Below are 26436 nucleotides of genomic sequence, written 5' to 3' on the forward strand. Positions count from 1 at the left end.
CCGTTGCCATGACGACCATTATGACATCACCGTTGCCATGACGTCCATTATGACATCACCGTTGCCATGACGACCATTATGACATCACCGTTGCCATGACGACCAATATGACATCACCATTGCCATGACGACCATTATGACGTTGCCATGACGTCCATTATGACATCATTGTTGCCATGACGACCATTATGACATCACCGTTGCCATGACGACCATTATGACGTTGCCATGACGTCCATTATGACATCACCGTTGCCATGACGACCATTATGACGTCACCATTACGACCATTATGACATCACCGTTCCCATGACGTCCATTATGACGTTGCCATGACTACCATTATGACGTCGACATGACTACCATTATGACATCACCGTTGCCATGACTACCATTATGACGTTACCATGACGTCCATTATGACATCACCGTTGCCATGACAACCATTATGACGTCGCCATGACGACCATTATGACATCACCGTAGCCATGATGACCATTATGACATCACCGTTGCCATGACGACCATTATGACATCACCGTAGCCATGACGACCATTATGACATCACCGTTACCATGACGACCATTATGACGTTACCATGACGTCCATTATGACATCACCGTTGCCATGACGACCATTATGACGTCGCCATGACGACCATTATGACGTCGCCATGACGACCATTATGACGTCGCCATGACGACCATTATGACGTCGCCATGACGACCATTATGACATCACCGTCGCCACAACGACCATTATGACGTTGCCACGACGACCATGATGACATCATCGTTGCCATGACGACCATGATGGCATCATCGTTGCCATGACGACCATGATGGCATCATCGTTGCCATGACGACCATGATGGCATCATCGTTGCCATGACGACCATGATGGCATCATCGTTGCCATGACGACCATGATGGCATCATCGTTGCCATGACGACCATGATGGCATCATCGTTGCCATGACGACCATGATGGCATCATCGTTGCCATGACGACCATGATGGCATCATCGTTGCCATGACGACCATGATGGCATCATCGTTGCCATGACGACCATGATGGCATCATCGTTGCCATGACGACCATGATGGCATCATCGTTGCCATGACGACCATTATGGCATCATCGTTGCCATGACGACCATTATGGCATCATCGTTGCCATGACGACCATTATGGCATCACCGTTGCCATGACGACCATTATGGCATCATCGTTGCCATGACGACCATTATGGCATCACCGTTGCCATGACGACCATTATGGCATCACCGTTGCCATGACGACCATTATGGCATCACCGTTGCCATGACGACCATTATGGCATCACCGTTGTCATGACGACCATTATGGCATCACCGTTGTCATGACGACCATTATGGCATCACCGTTGTCATGACGACCATTATGGCATCACCGTTGCCATGACGACCATTATGGCATCACCGTTGCCATGACGACCATTATGACATAATCGTTGCCATGACGACCATTATGACATAATCGTTGTCATGACGACCATTATGACATCATCGTTGTCATGACGACCATTATGACATCATCGTTGTCATGACGACCATTATGGCATCACCGTTGCCATGACGACCATTATGGCATCACCGTTGCCATGACGACCATTATGGCATCACCGTTGCCATGACGACCCTTATAATGTTGCCAGGACGACCATTTTGACATCATCGTCGCCATGACGACCATAATGACATCATCGTCGCCATGACGACCCTATGACATCACATTCGCCATGACGACAATTATGACATCATCGTCGAAATGACGACCAATATGATATCATAGTCGGCATTATGACATCATCGTCGCCATGAGGACCATTATCACATCATCGTCGGAATGACGACCTTTATGACATTATCGTCGCCATGACGACCATTATGACGTCGCCATGACGACCATTATGACAGCACGGTTGCCATGACGACCATTATGACATCATTGTTGCCATGACGACCATTATGACGTTGCCATGACGACCATTATGACGTCACCGTTGCCATGATGACCATTATGACGTCACCGTTGCCATGACGACCATTATGACATCACCGTTGCCATGACGACCATTATGACGTTGCCATGACGACCATTATGACAGCACCGTCGCCATGACATCATTGTTGCCATGACGACCATTATGACGTCATTGTTGCCATGAAGACCATTATGACGTCATTGTTGCCATGACGATCATTACGGCATCACCGTTGTCATGACGACCATTACGACATCACCGTTGTCATAACGACCATTACGGCATCACCGTTGCCATGACGACCATTACGGCATCACCGTTGCCATGACGACCATTACGGCATCACCGTTGCCATGACGACCATTACGGCATCACCGTTGCCATGACGACCATTACGACATCATCGTTGCCATGACGACCATTATGACATCATTGTTGCCATGACGACCATTATGACATCACCGTTGCCATGACGACCATTATGACATCACCGTTGCCATGACGACCATTATGACATCACCGTTGCCATGACGACCATTATGACATCACCGTTGCTATGACGACCATTATGACATCATTGTTGCCATGACGACCATTATGACATCACCGTTGCCATGACGACCATTATGACATCATTGTTGCCATGACGACCATTATGACATCACCGTTGCCATGACGACCATTATGACGTCGCCATGACGACCATTATGACGTCGCCATGACGACCATTATGACATCACCATTGCCATGATGACCAATATGACGTCGCCATGACGACCAATATGACGTCGCCATGACGACCATTATGACATCACCATTGCCATGACGACCAATATGACATCACCGTTGCCATGACGACCATTATGACGTCGCCATGACGTCCATTATGACATCACCGTTGCCAAGACGACCATTATGACGTCGCCATGATGACCAATATGACATCACCGTTGCCATGACGACAATTATGACGTCGCCATGACGACCAATATGACGTCGCCATGACGACCATTATGACATCACCATTGCCATGACGACCAATATGACATCACCGTTGCCATGACGACCATTACGACGTCGCCATGACGTCCATTATGACATCACCGTTGCCATGACGTCCATTATGACATCACCGTTGCCATGACGTCCAATATGACATCACCGTTGCCATGACGACCAATATGACATCACCGTTGCCATGATGACCAATATGACGTCGCCGTTGCCATGACGACCATAATGACGTCGCCGTTGCCATGACGACCATAATGACGTCGCCGTTGCCATGACGACCATTATGACGTCGCCATGACGACCATTATGGCATCATTGTTGCCATGACGACCATTATGACATCATTGCTGCCATGACGACCATTATGACATCACCGTTGCCATGACGACCATTATGACATCACCGTTGCCATGACGTCCATTATGACATCACCGTTGCCATGACGACCATTATGACATCACCGTTGCCATGACGACCAATATGACATCACCATTGCCATGACGACCATTATGACGTTGCCATGACGTCCATTATGACATCATTGTTGCCATGACGACCATTATGACATCACCGTTGCCATGACGACCATTATGACGTTGCCATGACGTCCATTATGACATCACCGTTGCCATGACGACCATTATGACGTCACCATTACGACCATTATGACATCACCGTTCCCATGACGTCCATTATGACGTTGCCATGACTACCATTATGACGTCGACATGACTACCATTATGACATCACCGTTGCCATGACTACCATTATGACGTTACCATGACGTCCATTATGACATCACCGTTGCCATGACAACCATTATGACGTCGCCATGACGACCATTATGACATCACCGTAGCCATGATGACCATTATGACATCACCGTTGCCATGACGACCATTATGACATCACCGTAGCCATGACGACCATTATGACATCACCGTTACCATGACGACCATTATGACGTTACCATGACGTCCATTATGACATCACCGTTGCCATGACGACCATTATGACGTCGCCATGACGACCATTATGACGTCGCCATGACGACCATTATGACGTCGCCATGACGACCATTATGACGTCGCCATGACGACCATTATGACATCACCGTCGCCACAACGACCATTATGACGTTGCCACGACGACCATGATGACATCATCGTTGCCATGACGACCATGATGGCATCATCGTTGCCATGACGACCATGATGGCATCATCGTTGCCATGACGACCATGATGGCATCATCGTTGCCATGACGACCATGATGGCATCATCGTTGCCATGACGACCATGATGGCATCATCGTTGCCATGACGACCATGATGGCATCATCGTTGCCATGACGACCATGATGGCATCATCGTTGCCATGACGACCATGATGGCATCATCGTTGCCATGACGACCATGATGGCATCATCGTTGCCATGACGACCATGATGGCATCATCGCTGCCATGACGACCATGATGGCATCATCGTTGCCATGACGACCATTATGGCATCATCGTTGCCATGACGACCATTATGGCATCATCGTTGCCATGACGACCATTATGGCATCACCGTTGCCATGACGACCATTATGGCATCACCGTTGCCATGACGACCATTATGGCATCACCGTTGCCATGACGACCATTATGGCATCACCGTTGCCATGACGACCATTATGGCATCACCGTTGCCATGACGACCATTATGGCATCACCGTTGTCATGACGACCATTATGGCATCACCGTTGTCATGACGACCATTATGGCATCACCGTTGTCATGACGACCATTATGGCATCACCGTTGCCATGACGACCATTATGGCATCACCGTTGCCATGACGACCATTATGACATAATCGTTGCCATGACGACCATTATGACATAATCGTTGTCATGACGACCATTATGACATCATCGTTGTCATGACGACCATTATGACATCATCGTTGTCATGACGACCATTATGGCATCACCGTTGCCATGACGACCATTATGGCATCACCGTTGCCATGACGACCATTATGGCATCACCGTTGCCATGACGACCCTTATAATGTTGCCAGGACGACCATTTTGACATCATCGTCGCCATGACGACCATAATGACATCATCGTCGCCATGACGACCCTATGACATCACATTCGCCATGACGACAATTATGACATCATCGTCGAAATGACGACCAATATGATATCATAGTCGGCATTATGACATCATCGTCGCCATGAGGACCATTATCACATCATCGTCGGAATGACGACCTTTATGACATTATCGTCGCCATGACGACCATTATGACGTCGCCATGACGACCATTATGACAGCACGGTTGCCATGACGACCATTATGACATCATTGTTGCCATGACGACCATTATGACGTTGCCATGACGACCATTATGACGTCACCGTTGCCATGATGACCATTATGACGTCACCGTTGCCATGACGACCATTATGACATCACCGTTGCCATGACGACCATTATGACGTTGCCATGACGACCATTATGACAGCACCGTCGCCATGACATCATTGTTGCCATGACGACCATTATGACGTCATTGTTGCCATGAAGACCATTATGACGTCATTGTTGCCATGACGATCATTATGCCGTCGCCATGACGACCATTATGACAGCACCGTCGCCATGACGACCATTATGACGTTGCCATGACGACCATTATGACGTTGCCATGACGACCATGACGACCATTATGACGTTGCCATGACGACCATTATGACATCATTGTTGCCATGACGACCATTATGACATCACCGTTGCCATGACGACCATTATGACATCACCGTTGCCATGACGACGATTATGACGTTGCCATGACGACCATTATGACGTTGCCATGACGACCATTATGACAGCACCATCGCCATGACGACCTTTATGACATCATTGTTGCCATGACGACCATTATGACGTCGCCATGACGACCATTATGACAGCACGGTTGCCATGACGACCGTGACGACCATTATGACGTCGCCATGACGACCATTATGACATCATTGTTGCCATGACGACCATTATGACGTCGCCATGACGACCATTATGACAGCACCGTCGCCATGACGACCATTATGACAGCACCGTCGCCATGACGACCATTATGACGTCGCCATGACGACCATTATGACGTCGCCATGACGACCATTATGACGTCGCCATGACGACCATTATGACGACGCCATGACGGCCATTATGACAGCACCGTCGCCATGACGACCATTATGACAGCACCGTCGCCTTGACGACCATTATGACAGCACCGTCGCCATGACGACCATTATGACAGCACCGTCGCCATGACGACCATTATGACAGCACCGTCGCCATGACGACCATTATGACAGCACCGTCGCCATGACGACCATTATGACATCATTGTTGCCATGACGACCATTATGACATCATTGTTGCCATGACGACCATTGTGACGTCGCCATGACGACCATTATGACAGCACCGTCGCCATGACGACCATTATGACGTCGCCATGACGACCATTATGACAGCCCCGTCGCCATGACGACCATTATGACAGCCCCGTCGCCGTGACGACCATTATGACAGCCCCGTCGCCATGACGACCATTATGACGTTGCCATGACGACCATTATGACGTTGCCATGACGACCATTATGACGTTGCCATGACGACCATTATGACAGCACGGTTGCCATGACGACCATTATGACAGCACCGTCGCCATAACGACCATGACGACCATTATGACATTGCCATGATGACCATTATGACATCACCGTTGCCATGACGACCATTATGACATCACTGTTGCCATGACGACCATTATGACATCACCGTTGCCATGACGACCATTATGACATCACCGTTGCCATGACGACCATTATGACATCACCGTTGCCATGACGACCATTATGAAGTTGCCATGACGACCATTATGACGTTGCCATGACGACCATTATGACGTTGCCATGACGGCCATTATGACATCATTGTTGCCATGACGACCATAATGACATCACCATTGCCATGACGACCAATATGACATCACCGTTGCCATGACGACCATTATGACGTCGCCATGACGACCATTATGACATCACCATTGCCATGACGACCAATATGACATCACCGTTGCCATGACGACCATTATGATGTTGCCATGATGACCATTATGGCATCACCGTTGCCATGACGACCATTATGACGTTGCCATGACGTCCATTATGACATCATTGTTGCCATGACGACCAATATGACATCATTGTTGCCATGACGACCATTATGACGTCACCATGACGACCATTATGGCATCATCATTGCCATGACGACCATTATGGCATCATTGTTGCCATGACGACCATTATGACATCACCATTGCCATGACGACCATTATGACGTCGCCATGACGACCATTATGACGTCGCCATGATGACTATTATGACATCATCGTTGCCATGACGACCATAATGGCATCACCGTTGCCATGACGACCATCATTGTTGCCATGACGACCATTATGACATCACCGTTGCCATGACGACCAAGATGACATCACCGTTGCCATGACGACCAATATGACGTCGCCATGACGACCAATATGACGTCGCCATGACGACCAATATGACGTCGCCATGACGACCAATATGGCATCATTGTTGCCATGACGACCATTATGACATCATTGTTGCCATGACGACCATTATGACATCATTGTTGCCATGACGACATCATTGTTGCCATGACGACCATTATAACATCATTGTTGCCATGACGACCATTATGACATCATTGTTGCCATGACGACCATTATGACGTCGCCATGACGACCATTATGACATCACCGTTGCCATGACGGCCATTATGACGTTGCCATGACGGCCATTATGACGTTGCCATGACGACCATTATGACGTTGCCATGACGACCATTATGACATCATTGTTGCCATGACGACCATTATGACATCACCATTGCCATGACGACCAATATGACATCACCGTTGCCATGACGACCATTATGACATCACCATTGCCATGACGACCAATATGACATCACCGTTGCCATGACGACCATTATGATGTCGCCATGATGACCATTATGGCATCACCGTTGCCATGACGACCATTATGACGTTGCCATGACGTCCATTATGACATCATTGTTGCCATGACGACCATTATGACATCATTGTTGCCATGACGACCAATATGACATCACCGTTGCCATGACGACCATTATGACGTCGCCATGACGACCATTATGGCATCATCATTGCCATGACGACCATTATGGCATCATTGTTGCCATGACGACCATTATGACATCACCGTTGCCATGACGACCATTATGACGTCGCCATGACGTCCATTATGACATCATTGTTGCCATGACGACCATTATGACATCACCATTGCCATGACGACCATTATGACGTCGCCATGACGACCATTATGACGTCGCCATGATGACCATTATGACGTCGCCATGATGACCATTATGACATCATCGTTGCCATGACGACCATAATGGCATCACCGTTGCCATGACGACCATCATTGTTGCCATGACGACCAAGATGACATCACCGTTGCCATGACGACCAATATGACGTCGCCATGACGACCAATATGACGTCGCCATGACGACCAATATGGCATCATTGTTGCCATGACGACCATTATGACATCATTGTTGCCATGACGACCATTATGACATAATTGTTGCCATGACGACCATTATGACATCATTGTTGCCATGACGACCATTATGACATCATTGTTGCCATGACGACCATTATGACATCATTGTTGCCATGACGACCATTATGACATCACCGTTGCCATGACGACCATTATGACATCACCGTTGCCATGACGACCATTATGACATCACCGTTGCCATGACGACCATTATGAAGTTGCCATGACGACCATTATGACGTTGCCATGACGACCATTATGACGTTGCCATGACGGCCATTATGACATCATTGTTGCCATGACGACCATTATGACATCACCATTGCCATGACGACCAATATGACATCACCGTTGCCATGACGACCATTATGACGTCGCCATGACGACCATTATGACATCACCATTGCCATGACGACCAATATGACATCACCGTTGCCATGACGACCATTATGATGTTGCCATGATGACCATTATGTCATCACCTTTGCCATGACGACCATTATGACGTTGCCATGACGTCCATTATGACATCATTGTTGCCATGACGACCAATATGACATCATTGTTGCCATGACGACCATTATGACGTCACCATGACGACCATTATGGCATCATCATTGCCATGACGACCATTATGGCATCATTGTTGCCATGACGACCATTATGACATCACCATTGCCATGACGACCATTATGACGTCGCCATGACGACCATTATGACGTCGCCATGATGACCATTATGACATCATCGTTGCCATGACGACCATAATGGCATCACCGTTGCCATGACGACCATCATTGTTGCCATGACGACCAATATGACGTCGCCATGACGACCAATATGACGTCGCCATGACGACCAATATGGCATCATTGTTGCCATGACGACCATTATGACATCATTGTTGCCATGACGACCATTATGACATCATTGTTGCCATGACGACATCATTGTTGCCATGACGACCATTATGACATCATTGTTGCCATGACGACCATTATGACATCATTGTTGCCATGACGACCATTATGACGTCGCCATGACGACCATTATGACATCACCGTTGCCATGACGGCCATTATGACGTTGCCATGACGGCCATTATGACGTTGCCATGACGACCATTATGACGTTGCCATGACGACCATTATGACATCATTGTTGCCATGACGACCATTATGACATCACCATTGCCATGACAACCAATATGACATCACCGTTGCCATGACGACCATTATGACATCACCATTGCCATGACGACCAATATGACATCACCGTTGCCATGACGACCATTATGATGTCGCCATGATGACCATTATGGCATCACCGTTGCCATGACGACCATTATGACGTTGCCATGACGTCCATTATGACATCATTGTTGCCATGACGACCATTATGACATCATTGTTGCCATGACGACCAATATGACATCACCGTTGCCATGACGACCATTATGACGTCGCCATGACGACCATTATGGCATCATCATTGCCATGACGACCATTATGGCATCATTGTTGCCATGACGACCATTATGACATCACCGTTGCCATGGCGACCATTATGACGTCGCCATGACGTCCATTATGACATCATTGTTGCCATGACGACCATTATGACATCACCATTGCCATGACGACCATTATGACGTCGCCATGACGACCATTATGACGTCGCCATGATGACCATTATGACGTCGCCATGATGACCATTATGACATCATCGTTGCCATGACGACCATAATGGCATCACCGTTGCCATGACGACCATCATTGTTGCCATGACGACCAAGATGACATCACCGTTGCCATGACGACCAATATGACGTCGCCATGACGACCAATATGACGTCGCCATGACGGCCAATATGGCATCATTGTTGCCATGACGACCATTATGACATCATTGTTGCCATGACGACCATTATGACATCATTGTTGCCATGACGACCATTATGACATCATTGTTGCCATGACGACCATTATGACATCATTGTTGCCATGACGACCATTATGACATCATTGTTGCCATGACGACCATTATGACATCACCGTTGCCATGACGACCATTATGACATCACCGTTGCCATGACGACCATTATGACATCACCGTTGCCATGACGACCATTATGACGTTGCCATGACGACCATTATGACTTCGCCATGACGACCATTATGACATCACCGTCGCCATGACGACCATTATGACTTCGCCATGACAACCATTATGACATCACCGTCGCCATGACGACCATTATGACTTCGCCATGACGACCATTATGACACCACCGTTGCCATGACGACTATTATGACACCACCGTTGCCATGACGACCATTATGACACCACCGTTGCCATGACGACCAATATGACACCACCGTTGCCATGACGACCAATATGACACCACCGTTGCCATGACGACCAATATGACATCACCGTTGCCATGACGACCATTATGACATCACCGTTGCCATGACGACCATTATGACGTCGCCATGACGACCATTATGACATCATTGTTGCCATGACAACCATTATGACATCATTGTTGCCATGACAACCATTATGACATCACCGTTGCCATGACGACCATTATGACGTTGCCATGACGTCCATTATGACATCATTGTTGCCATGTCGACCATTATGACATCACCGTTGCCATGACGACCATTATGACGTCGCCATGACGACCATTATGACATCACCATTGCCATGACGACCAATATGACATCACCGTTGCCATGACGACCATTATGACGTCGTAATGACGACCATTATGGCATCATTGTTGCCATGACGACCATTATGACATCACCGTTGCCATGACGTCCATTATGACATCACCGTTGCCATGACGACCATTATGACATCACCGTTGCCATGACGACCATTATGACGTCGCCATGACGACCATTATGGCATCATTGTTGCCATGACGACCATTATGACATCACCGTTGCCATGACGACCATTATGACGTCGCCGTTGCCATGACGACCATTATGACGTCGCCGTTGCCATGACGACCATTATGACGTCGCTGTTGCCATGACGACCATTATGGCGTCGCCATGACGACCATTATGGCGTCGCCATGACGACCATTATGACATCATTGTTGCCATGACGATGAAATTGACATTATCTTAGCCGTGACGACCAATTTGACATCATCGTAGCCGTGACGACCATTATGACATCACCGTTGCCATGACGACCATTATGGCATCACCGTTGCCATGACGACCATTATGACGTTGGCATGACGACCATTAAGACATCATTGTTGCCATGACGACCATTATGACATCACCGTTGCCATGACGACCATTATGACGTTGCCATGACGTCCATTATGACATCATTGTTGCCATGACGACCAATATGACATCATTGTTGCCATGACAACCATTATGACATCATTGATGCCATGACAACCATTATGACATCACCGTTGCCATGACGACCATTATGACGTTGCCATGACGTCCATTATGACATCATTGTTGCCATGACGACATCATTGTTGCCATGACGACCATTATGACATCATTGTTGCCATGACGACATCATTGTTGCCATGACGACCATTATGACATCATTGTTGCCATGACGACCATTATGACATCATTGTTGCCATGACGACCATTATGACATCACCGTTGCCATGACGACCATTATGACGTCGCCATGACGACCATTATGACATCACCGTTGCCATGACGGCCATTATGACGTTGCCATGACGGCCATTATGACGTTGCCATGACGGCCATTATGACGTTGCCATGACGACCATTATGACATCATTGTTGCCATGACGACCATTATGACATCACCATTGCCATGACGACCAATATGACATCACCGTTGCCATGACGACCATTATGACATCACCATTGCCATGACGACCAATATGACATCACCGTTGCCATGACGACCATTATGATGTCGCCATGATGACCATTATGGCATCACCGTTGCCATGACGACCATTATGATGTTGCCATGACGTCCATTATGACATCATTGTTGCCATGACGACCATTATGACATCATTGTTGCCATGACGACCAATATGACATCACCGTTGCCATGACGACCATTATGATGTCGCCATGACGACCATTATGGCATCATCATTGCCATGACGACCATTATGGCATCATTGTTGCCATGACGACCATTATGACATCACCGTTGCCATGACGACCATTATGACGTCGCCATGACGTCCATTATGACATCATTGTTGCCATGACGACCATTATGACATCACCATTGCCATGACGACCATTATGACGTCGCCATGACGACCATTATGACGTCGCCATGATGACCATTATGACGTCGCCATGATGACCATTATGACATCATCGTTGCCATGACGACCATAATGGCATCACCGTTGCCATGACGACCATCATTGTTGCCATGACGACCAAGATGACATCACCGTTGCCATGACGACCAATATGACGTCGCCATGACGACCAATATGACGTCGCCATGACGACCAATATGGCATCATTGTTGCCATGACGACCATTATGACATCATTGTTGCCATGACGACCATTATGACATAATTGTTGCCATGACGACCATTATGACATCATTGTTGCCATGACGACCATTATGACATCATTGTTGCCATGACGACCATTATGACATCATTGTTGCCATGACGACCATTATGACATCACCGTTGCCATGACGACCATTATGACATCACCGTTGCCATGACGACCATTATGACATCACCGTTGCCATGACGACCATTATGACGTTGCCATGACGACCATTATGACTTCGCCATGACGACCATTATGACATCACCGTCGCCATGACGACCATTATGACTTCGCCATGACAACCATTATGACATCAACTTCGCCATGACGACCATTATGACTTCGCCATGACGACCATTATGACACCACCGTTGCCATGACGACTATTATGACACCACCGTTGCCATGACGACCATTATGACACCACCGTTGCCATGACGACCAATATGACACCACCGTTGCCATGACGACCAATATGACACCACCGTTGCCATGACGACCAATATGACATCACCGTTGCCATGACGACCATTATGACATCACCGTTGCCATGACGACCATTATGACGTCGCCATGACGACCATTATGACATCATTGTTGCCATGACAACCATTATGACATCATTGTTGCCATGACAACCATTATGACATCACCGTTGCCATGACGACCATTATGACGTTGCCATGACGTCCATTATGACATCATTGTTGCCATGACGACCATTATGACATCACCGTTGCCATGACGACCATTATGACGTCGCCATGACGACCATTATGACATCACCATTGCCATGACGACCAATATGACATCACCGTTGCCATGACGACCATTATGACGTCGTAATGACGACCATTATGGCATCATTGTTGCCATGACGTCCATTATGACATCACCGTTGCCATGACGACCATTATGACATCACCGTTGCCATGACGACCATTATGACGTCGCCATGACGACCATTATGGCATCATTGTTGCCATGACGACCATTATGACATCACCGTTGCCATGACGACCATTATGACGTCGCCGTTGCCATGACGACCATTATGACGTCGCCGTTGCCATGACGACCATTATGACGTCGCTGTTGCCATGACGACCATTATGGCGTCGCCATGACGACCATTATGGCGTCGCCATGACGACCATTATGACATCATTGTTGCCATGACGATGAAATTGACATCATCTTAGCCGTGACGACCAATTTGACATCATCGTAGCCGTGACGACCATTATGACATCACCGTTGCCATGACGACCATTATGGCATCACCGTTGCCATGACGACCATTATGACGTTGGCATGACGACCATTAAGACATCATTGTTGCCATGACGACCATTATGACATCACCGTTGCCATGACGACCATTATGACGTTGCCATGACGTCCATTATGACATCATTGTTGCCATGACGACCAATATGACATCATTGTTGCCATGACAACCATTATGACATCATTGATGCCATGACAACCATTATGACATCACCGTTGCCATGACGACCATTATGACGTTGCCATGACGTCCATTATGACATCATTGTTGCCATGACGACCATTATGACATCACCGTTGCCATGACGACCAATATAACATCACCGTTGCCATGACGACCATTATGACGTCGCCATGACGACCATTATGACATCACCGTTGCCATGACGACCATTATGACGTCGCCATGACGACCATTATGGCATCATTGTTGCCATGACGACCATTATGACATCACCGTTGCCATGACGTCCATTATGACATCACCGTTGCCATGACGACCATTATGACATCACCGTTGCCATGACGACCATTATGACGTTGCCATGACGTCCATTATGACATCATTGTTGCCATGACGACCATTATGACATCATTGTTGCCATGACAACCATTATGACATCATTGATGCCATGACAACCATTATGACATCACCGTTGCCATGACGACCATGATGACGTTGCCATGACGTCCATTATGACATCATTGTTGCCATGACGACCATTATGACATCACCGTTGCCATGACGACCAATATGACATCACCGTTGCCAAGACGACCATTATGACGTCGCCATGACGACCATTATGGCATCATTGTTGCCATGACAACCATTATGACATCACCGTTGCCATGACGTCCATTATGACATCACCGTTGCCATGACGACCATTATGACATCACCGTTGCCATGACGACCATTATGACGTCGCCATGACGACCATTATGGGATCATTGTTGCCATGACGACCATTATGACATCACCGTTGCTATGACGACCATTATGACATCATTGTTGCCATGACGACCATTATGACATCATTGTTGCCATGACGACCATTATGACATCACCATTGCCATGACGACCATTATGACGTTGCCATGACGTCCATTATGAGATCATTGTTGCCATGACTTCCATTATGACATCACCGTTGCTATGACGACCATTATGACGTCGCCATGACGACCATTATGACATCACCGTTGCCATGACGACCATTATGACGTCGCCATGACGACCATTATGACGTCGCCATGACGACCATTATGACATCACCATTGCCATGATGACCAATATGACATCACCGTTGCCATGACGACCATTATGACGTCGCCATGACGTCCATTATGACATCACCATTGCTATGACGTCCATTATGACATCACCGTTGCCATGACGTCCATTATGACATCACCGTTGCCATGACGTCCAATATGACATCACCGTTGCCATGACGACCAATATGACATCACCGTTGCCATGATGACCAATATGACGTCGCCGTTGCCATGACGACCATAATGATGTCGCCGTTGCCATGACGACCAATATGACATCGCCGTTGCCATGACGACCAATATGACGTCGCCATGACAACCATTATGGCATCATTGTTGCCATGACGACCATTATGACATCATTGCTGCCATGACGACCATTATGACATCACCGTTGCCATGACGACCATTATGACATCACCGTTGCCATGATGACCATTATGACATCACCGTTGCCATGACGACCATTATGACATCACCGTTGCCATGACGACCAATATGACGTTGCCATGACGTCCATTATGACATCATTGTTGCAATGACGACCATTATGGCATCATTGTTGCCATGACGACCATTATGACATCACCGTTGCCATGACGACCATTATGACGTCACCATTACGACCATTATGACTTCACCGTTGCCATGACGTCCATTATGACGTCGCCATGACTACCATTATGACATCACCGTTGCCATGACTACCATTATGACATCACCGTTGCCATGACTACCATTATGACGTTACCATGACGTCCATTATGACGTCGCCATGACGACCATTATGACGTTGCCACGACGACCATGATGACATCATCGTTGCCATGACGACCATGATGGCATCATCGTTGCCATGACGACCATGATGGCATCATCGTTGCCATGACGACCATGATGGCATCATCGTTGCCATGACGACCATGATGGCATCATCGTTGCCATGACGACCATGATGGAATCATCGTTGCCATGACGACCATGATGGCATCATCGTTGCCATGACGACCATGATGGCATCATCGTTGCCATGACGACCATGATGGCATCATCGTTGCCGTGACGACCATGATGGCATCATCGTTGCCATGACGACCATGATGGCATCATCGTTGCCATGACGACCATTACGACATCATCGTTGTCATGACGACCATTACGGCATCACCGTTGTCATGACGACCATTACGACATCACCGTTGTCATAACGACCATTACGGCATCACCGTTGCCATGACGACCATTACGGCATCACCGTTGCCATGACGACCATTACGGCATCACCGTTGCCATGACGACCATTACGGCATCACCGTTGCCATGACGACCATTACGACATCATCGTTGCCATGACGACCATTATGACATCATCGTTGCCATGACGACCATTATGACATCATCGTTGCCATGACGACCATTATGACATCATCGTTGTCATGACGACCATTATGACATCATCGTTGTCATGACGACCATTATAATGTTGCCAGGACGACCATTATAATGTTGCCAGGACGACCATTTTGAGATCATCGTCGCCATGATGACCATAATGACATCATCGTCGCCATGACGACCCTATGACATCACATTCGCCATGACGACAATTATGACATCATCGTCGAAATGACGACCAATATGATATCATAGTCGGCATTATGACATCATCGTCGCCATGAGGACCATTATCACATCATCGTCGGAATGACGACCATTATGACATTATCGTCGGAATGACGACCATTATGACGTCGCCATGACGACCATTATGACAGCACGGTTGCCATGACGACCATTATGACATCATTGTTGCCATGACGGCCATTATGACGTTGCCATGACGACCATTATGACGTTGCCATGACGACTATTATGACGTTGCCATGACGACCATTATGGCATCACCGTTGCCATGACGACCATTATAATGTTGCCAGGACGACCATTTTGACATCATCGTCACCATGACGACCATAATGACATCATCGTCGCCATGACGACCCTATGACATCACATTCGCCATGACGACAATTATGACATCATCGTCGAAATAACGACCAATATGATATCATAGTCGGCATTATGACATCATCGTCGCCATGAGGACCATTATCACATCATCGTCGCCATGACGACCATTATGACGTCGCCATGACGACCATTATGACAGCACGGTTGCCATGACGACCATTATGACATCATTGTTGCCATGACGGCCATTATGACGTTGCCATGACGACCATTATGACGTTGCCATGACGACTATTATGACGTTGCCATGACGACCATTATGACGTCACCGTTGCCATGACGACCATTATGACGTCACCGTTGCCATGACGACCATTATGACATCAACGTTGCCATGACGACCTTTATGACGTTGCCATGACGACCTTTATGACAGCACCGTCGCCTTGACGACCATTATGACATCATTGTTGCCATGACGACCATTATGACGTCATTGTTGCCATGACGACCATTATGACGTCATTGTTGCCATGACGATCATTATGACGTCGCCATGACGACCATTATGACGTCGCCATGACGAATATTATGACGTCGCCATGATGACCATTATGACAGCACCGTCGCCATGACGACCATTATGACGTTGCCATGAGGACCATTATGACGTTGCCATGACGACCATTATGACAGCACCGTCGCCATGACGACCATGACGACCATTATGACGTTGCCATGATGACCATTATGACATCACCGTTGCCATGACGACCATTATGACATCACCGTTGCCATGACGACAATTATGACGTTGCCATGACGACCATTATGACAGCACCGTCGCCATGACGACCATTATGACATCATTGTTGCTATGACGGCCATTATGACGTTGCCATGACGACCATTATGGCATCACCGTTGCCGTGACGACCATTATGGCATCACCGTTGCCGTGACGACCATTATGGCATCACCGTTGCCGTGACGACCATTATGGCATCACCGTTGCCGTGACGACCATTATGGCATCACCGTTGCCGTGACGACCATTATGGCATCACCGTTGCCGTGACGACCATTATGGCATCACCGTTGCCATGACGACCATTATGACATCACCGTTGCCGTGACGACCATTATGGCATCACCGTTGCCATGACGACCATTATGACATCACCGTTGCCATGACGACCATTATGACGTTGCCATGACGACCATTATGACGTTGCCATGACGACCATTATGACAGCACCGTCGCCATGACGACCATTATGACATCATTGTTGCCATGACGACCATTATGACGTCGCCATGACGACCATTATGACAGCACGGTTGCCATGACGACCGTGACGACCATTTTGACGTCGCCATGACGACCATTATGACATCATTGTTGCCATGACGACCATTATGACGTCGCCATGACGACCATTATGACAGCACCGCCGCCATGACGACCATTATGACAGCACCGTCGCCATTACGACCATTATGACAGCACCGTCGCCATGACGACCATTATGACGTCGCCATGACGACCATTATGACGTCGCCATGACGACCTTTATGACGTCGCCATGACGACCATTATGACGTCGCCATGACGACCATTATGACGTCGCCATGACGACCATTATGACAGCACCGTCGCCATGACGACCATTATGACAGCACCGTCGCCATGATGACCATTATGACAGCACCGTCGCCATGATGACCATTATGGCATCACCGTTGCCATGACGACCATTATCACGTTGGCATGACGACCATTATGACATCATTGTTGCCATGACGACCATTATGACATCACCGTTGCCATGACGACCATTATGACGTTGCCATGACGTCCATTATGACATCACCGTTGCCATGACGACCATTATGACATCACCGTTGCCATGACGACCATTATGACATCACCGTTGCCATGACGACCAATATGACGTCGCCATGACGACCATTATGGCATCATCGTTGCTATGACGACCATTATGATGTTGCCATGACAACCATTATGACATCACCGTTGCCATGACGACCATTATGGCATCACCGTTGCCATGACGACCATTATGACGTCGCCATGACGACCATTATGATGTTGCCATGATGACCATTATGACATCACCATTGCCATGACGACCATTATGACATCACCGTTGCCATGACGACCATTATGACATCACCATTGCCATGACGACCAATATGACATCACCGTTGCCATGACGACCATTATGACATCACCGTTGCTATGACGACCATTATGACATCACTGTTGCCATGACGACCACTATGACATCACCGTTGCCATGACGACCATTATGACGTTGCCATGACGTCCATTATGGCATCTTTGTTGCCATGACGACCATTATGACATCACCATTGCCATGACGACCATTATGACGTCACCATGACGACCATTATGGCATCATCGTTGCCATGACGACCATTATGACATCATTGTTGCCATGACGACCAATATGACATCACCGTTGCCATGACGACCATTATGACATCACCGTTGCCATGACGACCATTATGACATCACCGTTGCCATGACGACCATTATGACGTTGCCATGACGACCATTATGACGTTGCCATGACGTCTATTATGATATCACCGTTGCCATGACGACCATTATGACATCACCATTGCCATGACGACCACTATGACGTCGCCATGACGACCATTATGATATCACCGTTGCCATGACGACCATTATGACGTCGCCATGACGTCCATTATGAGATCATTGTTGCCATGACGACCATTATGACATCACCATTGCCATGACGATGATTATGACGTCATTATGACGACCATTATGACGTCGCCATGATGACCATTATGACGTCGCCATGATGACCATTATGACATCATCGTTGCCATGACGACCATAATGGCATCACCGTTGCCATGACGACCATCATTGTTGCCATGACGACCAAGATGACATCGCCATGACGACCAATATGACGTCGCCATGACGACCATTATGGCATCATTGTTGCCATGACGACCATTATGACATCATTTTTGCCATGACGACCATTATGACATCATTGTTGCCATGACGACCATTATGACATCATTGTTGCCATAACTACCATTATGACATCATTGTTGCCATGACGACCATTATGACATCATTGTTGCCATGACGACCATTATGACATCACCGTTGCCATGACGACCATTATGACGTCGCCATGACGACCATTATGACATCACCGTTGCCATGACGACCATTATGATATCACCGTCGCCATGACGACCGTTATGATTTCGCCATGACGACCATTATGACTTCGCCATGACGACCATTATGACTTCACCGTCGCCATGACGACCATTATGACTTCGCCATGACGACCATTATGACATCACCGTTGCCATGACGACCATTATGACATCACCGTTGCCATGACGACCATTGACATCACCGTTGCCATGACGACCATTATGACACCACCGTTGCCATGACGACCATTATGACACCATTGTTGCCATGACGACCAATATGACACCACCGTTGCCATGACGACCAATATGACACCACCGTTGCCATGACGACCAATATGACATCACCGTTGCCATGACGACCATTATGACGTCGCATTGACGACCATTATAGCATCATTGTTGCCATGACGACCATTATGACATCATTGTTGCCATGACAATCATTATGACATCATTGTTGCCATGACGACCATTATGACATCACCGTTGCCATGACGACCATTATGACGTTGCACTGACGTCCATTATGACATCATTGTTGCCATGACGACCATTATGATATCACCGTTGCCATGACGACCATTATGACGTCGCCATGATTACCATTATGACATCACCATTGCCATGACGACCAATATGACATCACCGTTGCCATGACGACCATTATGACGTCGCCATGACGACCATTATGGCATCATTGTTGCCATGACGACCATTATGACATCACCGTTGCCATGACGTCCATTATGACATCACCGTTGCCATGACGACCATTATGACATCACCGTTGCCATGACGACCATTATGACGTCGCCATGACGACCATTATGGCATCATTGTTGCCATGACGACCATTATGACATCACCGTTGCCATGACGACCATTATGACATCACCGTTGCCATGACGACCATTATGACATCACCGTTGCCATGACGACCATTATGACGTCGCCGTTGCCATGACGACCATTATGACGTCGCCGTTGCCATGACGACCATTATGACGTCGCCATGACGACCATTATGACATCACCGTTGCCATGACGAACATTATGACATCACCGTTGCCATGACGACCATTATGACATCACCGTTGCTATGACGACCATTATGACATCATTGTTGCTATGACGACCATTATGACATCACCGTTGCCATGACGACCATTATGACATCATTGTTGCCATGACGACCATTATGACATCACCGTTGCCATGACGACCATTATGACGTCGCCATGACGACCATTATGACGTCGCCATGACGACCATTATGACATCACCATTGCCATGATGACCAATATGACGTCGCCATGACGACCAATATGACGTCGCCATGACGACCATTATGACATCACCATTGCCATGACGACCAATATGACATCACCGTTGCCATGACGACCATTATGACGTCGCCATGACGTCCATTATGACATCACCGTTGCCATGACGTCCATTATGACATCACCGTTGCCATGACGACCATTATGACGTCGCCATGATGACCAATATGACATCACCGTTGCCATGACGACCATTATGACGTCGCCATGACGACCAATATGACGTCGCCATGACGACCATTATGACATCACCATTGCCATGACGACCAATATGACATCACCGTTGCCATGACGACCATTATGACGTCGCCATGACGTCCATTATGACATCACCGTTGCCATGACGTCCATTATGACATCACCGTTGCCATGACGTCCAATATGACATCACCGTTGCCATGACGACAAATATGGCATCACCGTTGCCATGATGACCAATATGACGTAGCCGTTGCCATGACGACCATAATGACGTCGCCGTTGCCATGACGACCATAATGACGTCGCCGTTGCCATGACGACCATTATGACGTCGCCATGACGACCATTATGGCATCATTGTTGCCATGACGACCATTATGACATCATTGCTGCCATGACGACCATTTTGACATCACCGTTGCCATGACGACCATTATGACATCACCGTTGCCATGACGTCCATTATGACATCACCGTTGCCATGACGACCATTATGACATCACCGTTGCCATGACGACCAATATGACATCACCATTGCCATGACGACCATTATGACGTTGCCATGACGTCCATTATGACATCATTGTTGCCATGACGACCATTATGGCATCATTGTTGCCATGACGACCATTATGACATCACCGTTGCCATGACGACCATTATGACGTTGCCATGACGTCCATTATGACATCACCGTTGCCATGACGACCATTATGACGTCACCATTACGACCATTATGACATCACCGTTCCCATGACGTCCATTATGACGTCGCCATGACGACCATTATGACGTCGCCATGACGACCATTATGACGTCGCCATGACGACCATTATGACGTCGCCATGACGTCCATTATGACGTCGCCATGACGACCATTATGACATCACCGTCGCCACGACGACCATTATGACATCACCGTTGCCATGACGACCATTATGACGTCGCCATGACGACCATTATGGCATCAGTGTTGCCATGACGACCATTATGACATCACCGTTGCCATGACGACCATTATGACATCACCGTTGCCATGACGACCATTATGACATCACCGTTGCCATGACGGCCATTATGACGTCGCCGTTGCCATGACGACCATTATGACGTCGCCGTTGCCATGACGACCATTATGGCGTCGCCATGACGACCATTATGACATCACCGTTGCCATGACGACCATTATGACATCACCGTTGCCATGACAACCATTATGACATCACCGTTGCTATGACGACCATTATGACATCATTGTTGCCATGACGACCATTATGACATCACCGTTGCCATGACGACCATTATGACATCATTGTTGCCATGACGACCATTATGACATCAACGTTGCCATGACGACCATTATGACGTCGCCATGATGACCATTATGACGTCGCCATGACGACCATTATGACATCACCATTGCCATGATGACCAATATGACGTCGCCATGACGACCAATATGACGTCGCCATGACGACCATTATGACATCACCATTGCCATGACGACCAATATGACATCACCGTTGCCATGACGACCATTATGACGTCGCCATGACGTCCATTATGACATCACCGTTGCCATGACGTCCATTATGACATCACCGTTGCCATGACGACCATTATGACGTCGCCATGATGGCCAATATGACATCACCGTTGCCATGACGACCATTATGACGTCGCCATGACGACCAATATGACGTCGCCATGACGACCATTATGACATCACCATTGCCATGACGACCAATATGACATCACCGTTGCCATGACGACCATTATGACGTCGCCATGACGTCCATTATGACATCACCGTTGCCATGACGTCCATTATGACATCACCGTTGCCATGACGTCCAATATGACATCACCGTTGCCATGACGACAAATATGACATCACCGTTGCCATGATGACCAATATGACGTAGCTGTTGCCATGACGACCATAATGACGTCGCCGTTGCCATGACGACCATAATGACATCACCGTTGCCATGACGACCATTATGGCATCACCGTTGCCATGACGACCATTATGACGTCGCCATGACGACCATTATGATGTTGCCATGATGACCATTATGACATCACCATTGCCATGACGACCATTATGACATCACCGTTGCCATGACGACCATTATGACATCACCATTGCCATGACGACCAATATGACATCACCGTTGCCATGACGACCATTATGACATCACCGTTGCTATGACGACCATTATGACATCACTGTTGCCATGACGACCACTATGACATCACCGTTGCCATGACGACCATTATGACGTTGCCATGACGTCCATTATGGCATCTTTGTTGCCATGACGACCATTATGACATCACCATTGCCATGACGACCATTATGACGTCACCATGACGACCATTATGGCATCATCGTTGCCATGACGACCATTATGACATCATTGTTGCCATGACGACCAATATGACATCACCGTTGCCATGACGACCATTATGACATCACCGTTGCCATGACGACCATTATGACATCACCGTTGCCATGACGACCATTATGACGTTGCCATGACGACCATTATGACGTTGCCATGACGTCTATTATGATATCACCGTTGCCATGACGACCATTATGACATCACCATTGCCATGACGACCACTATGACGTCGCCATGACGACCATTATGATATCACCGTTGCCATGACGACCATTATGACGTCGCCATGACGTCCATTATGAGATCATTGTTGCCATGACGACCATTATGACATCACCATTGCCATGACGATGATTATGACGTCATTATGACGACCATTATGACGTCGCCATGATGACCATTATGACGTCGCCATGATGACCATTATGACATCATCGTTGCCATGACGACCATAATGGCATCACCGTTGCCATGACGACCATCATTGTTGCCATGACGACCAAGATGACATCGCCATGACGACCAATATGACGTCGCCATGACGACCATTATGGCATCATTGTTGCCATGACGACCATTATGACATCATTTTTGCCATGACGACCATTATGACATCATTGTTGCCATGACGACCATTATGACATCATTGTTGCCATAACTACCATTATGACATCATTGTTGCCATGACGACCATTATGACATCATTGTTGCCATGACGACCATTATGACATCACCGTTGCCATGACGACCATTATGACGTCGCCATGACGACCATTATGACATCACCGTTGCCATGACGACCATTATGATATCACCGTCGCCATGACGACCGTTATGATTTCGCCATGACGACCATTATGACTTCGCCATGACGACCATTATGACTTCACCGTCGCCATGACGACCATTATGACTTCGCCATGACGACCATTATGACATCACCGTTGCCATGACGACCATTATGACATCACCGTTGCCATGACGACCATTGACATCACCGTTGCCATGACGACCATTATGACACCACCGTTGCCATGACGACCATTATGACACCATTGTTGCCATGACGACCAATATGACACCACCGTTGCCATGACGACCAATATGACACCACCGTTGCCATGACGACCAATATGACATCACCGTTGCCATGACGACCATTATGACGTCGCATTGACGACCATTATAGCATCATTGTTGCCATGACGACCATTATGACATCATTGTTGCCATGACAATCATTATGACATCATTGTTGCCATGACGACCATTATGACATCACCGTTGCCATGACGACCATTATGACGTTGCACTGACGTCCATTATGACATCATTGTTGCCATGACGACCAT

The sequence above is a fragment of the Phyllobates terribilis genome, unplaced genomic scaffold (genome assembly GCF_046119375.1).
Source record: "Phyllobates terribilis strain yellow unplaced genomic scaffold, ASM4611937v1 Scaffold_67__1_contigs__length_7525285, whole genome shotgun sequence".
In the NCBI taxonomy this organism is placed as follows: Eukaryota; Metazoa; Chordata; class Amphibia; order Anura; family Dendrobatidae; genus Phyllobates; species Phyllobates terribilis.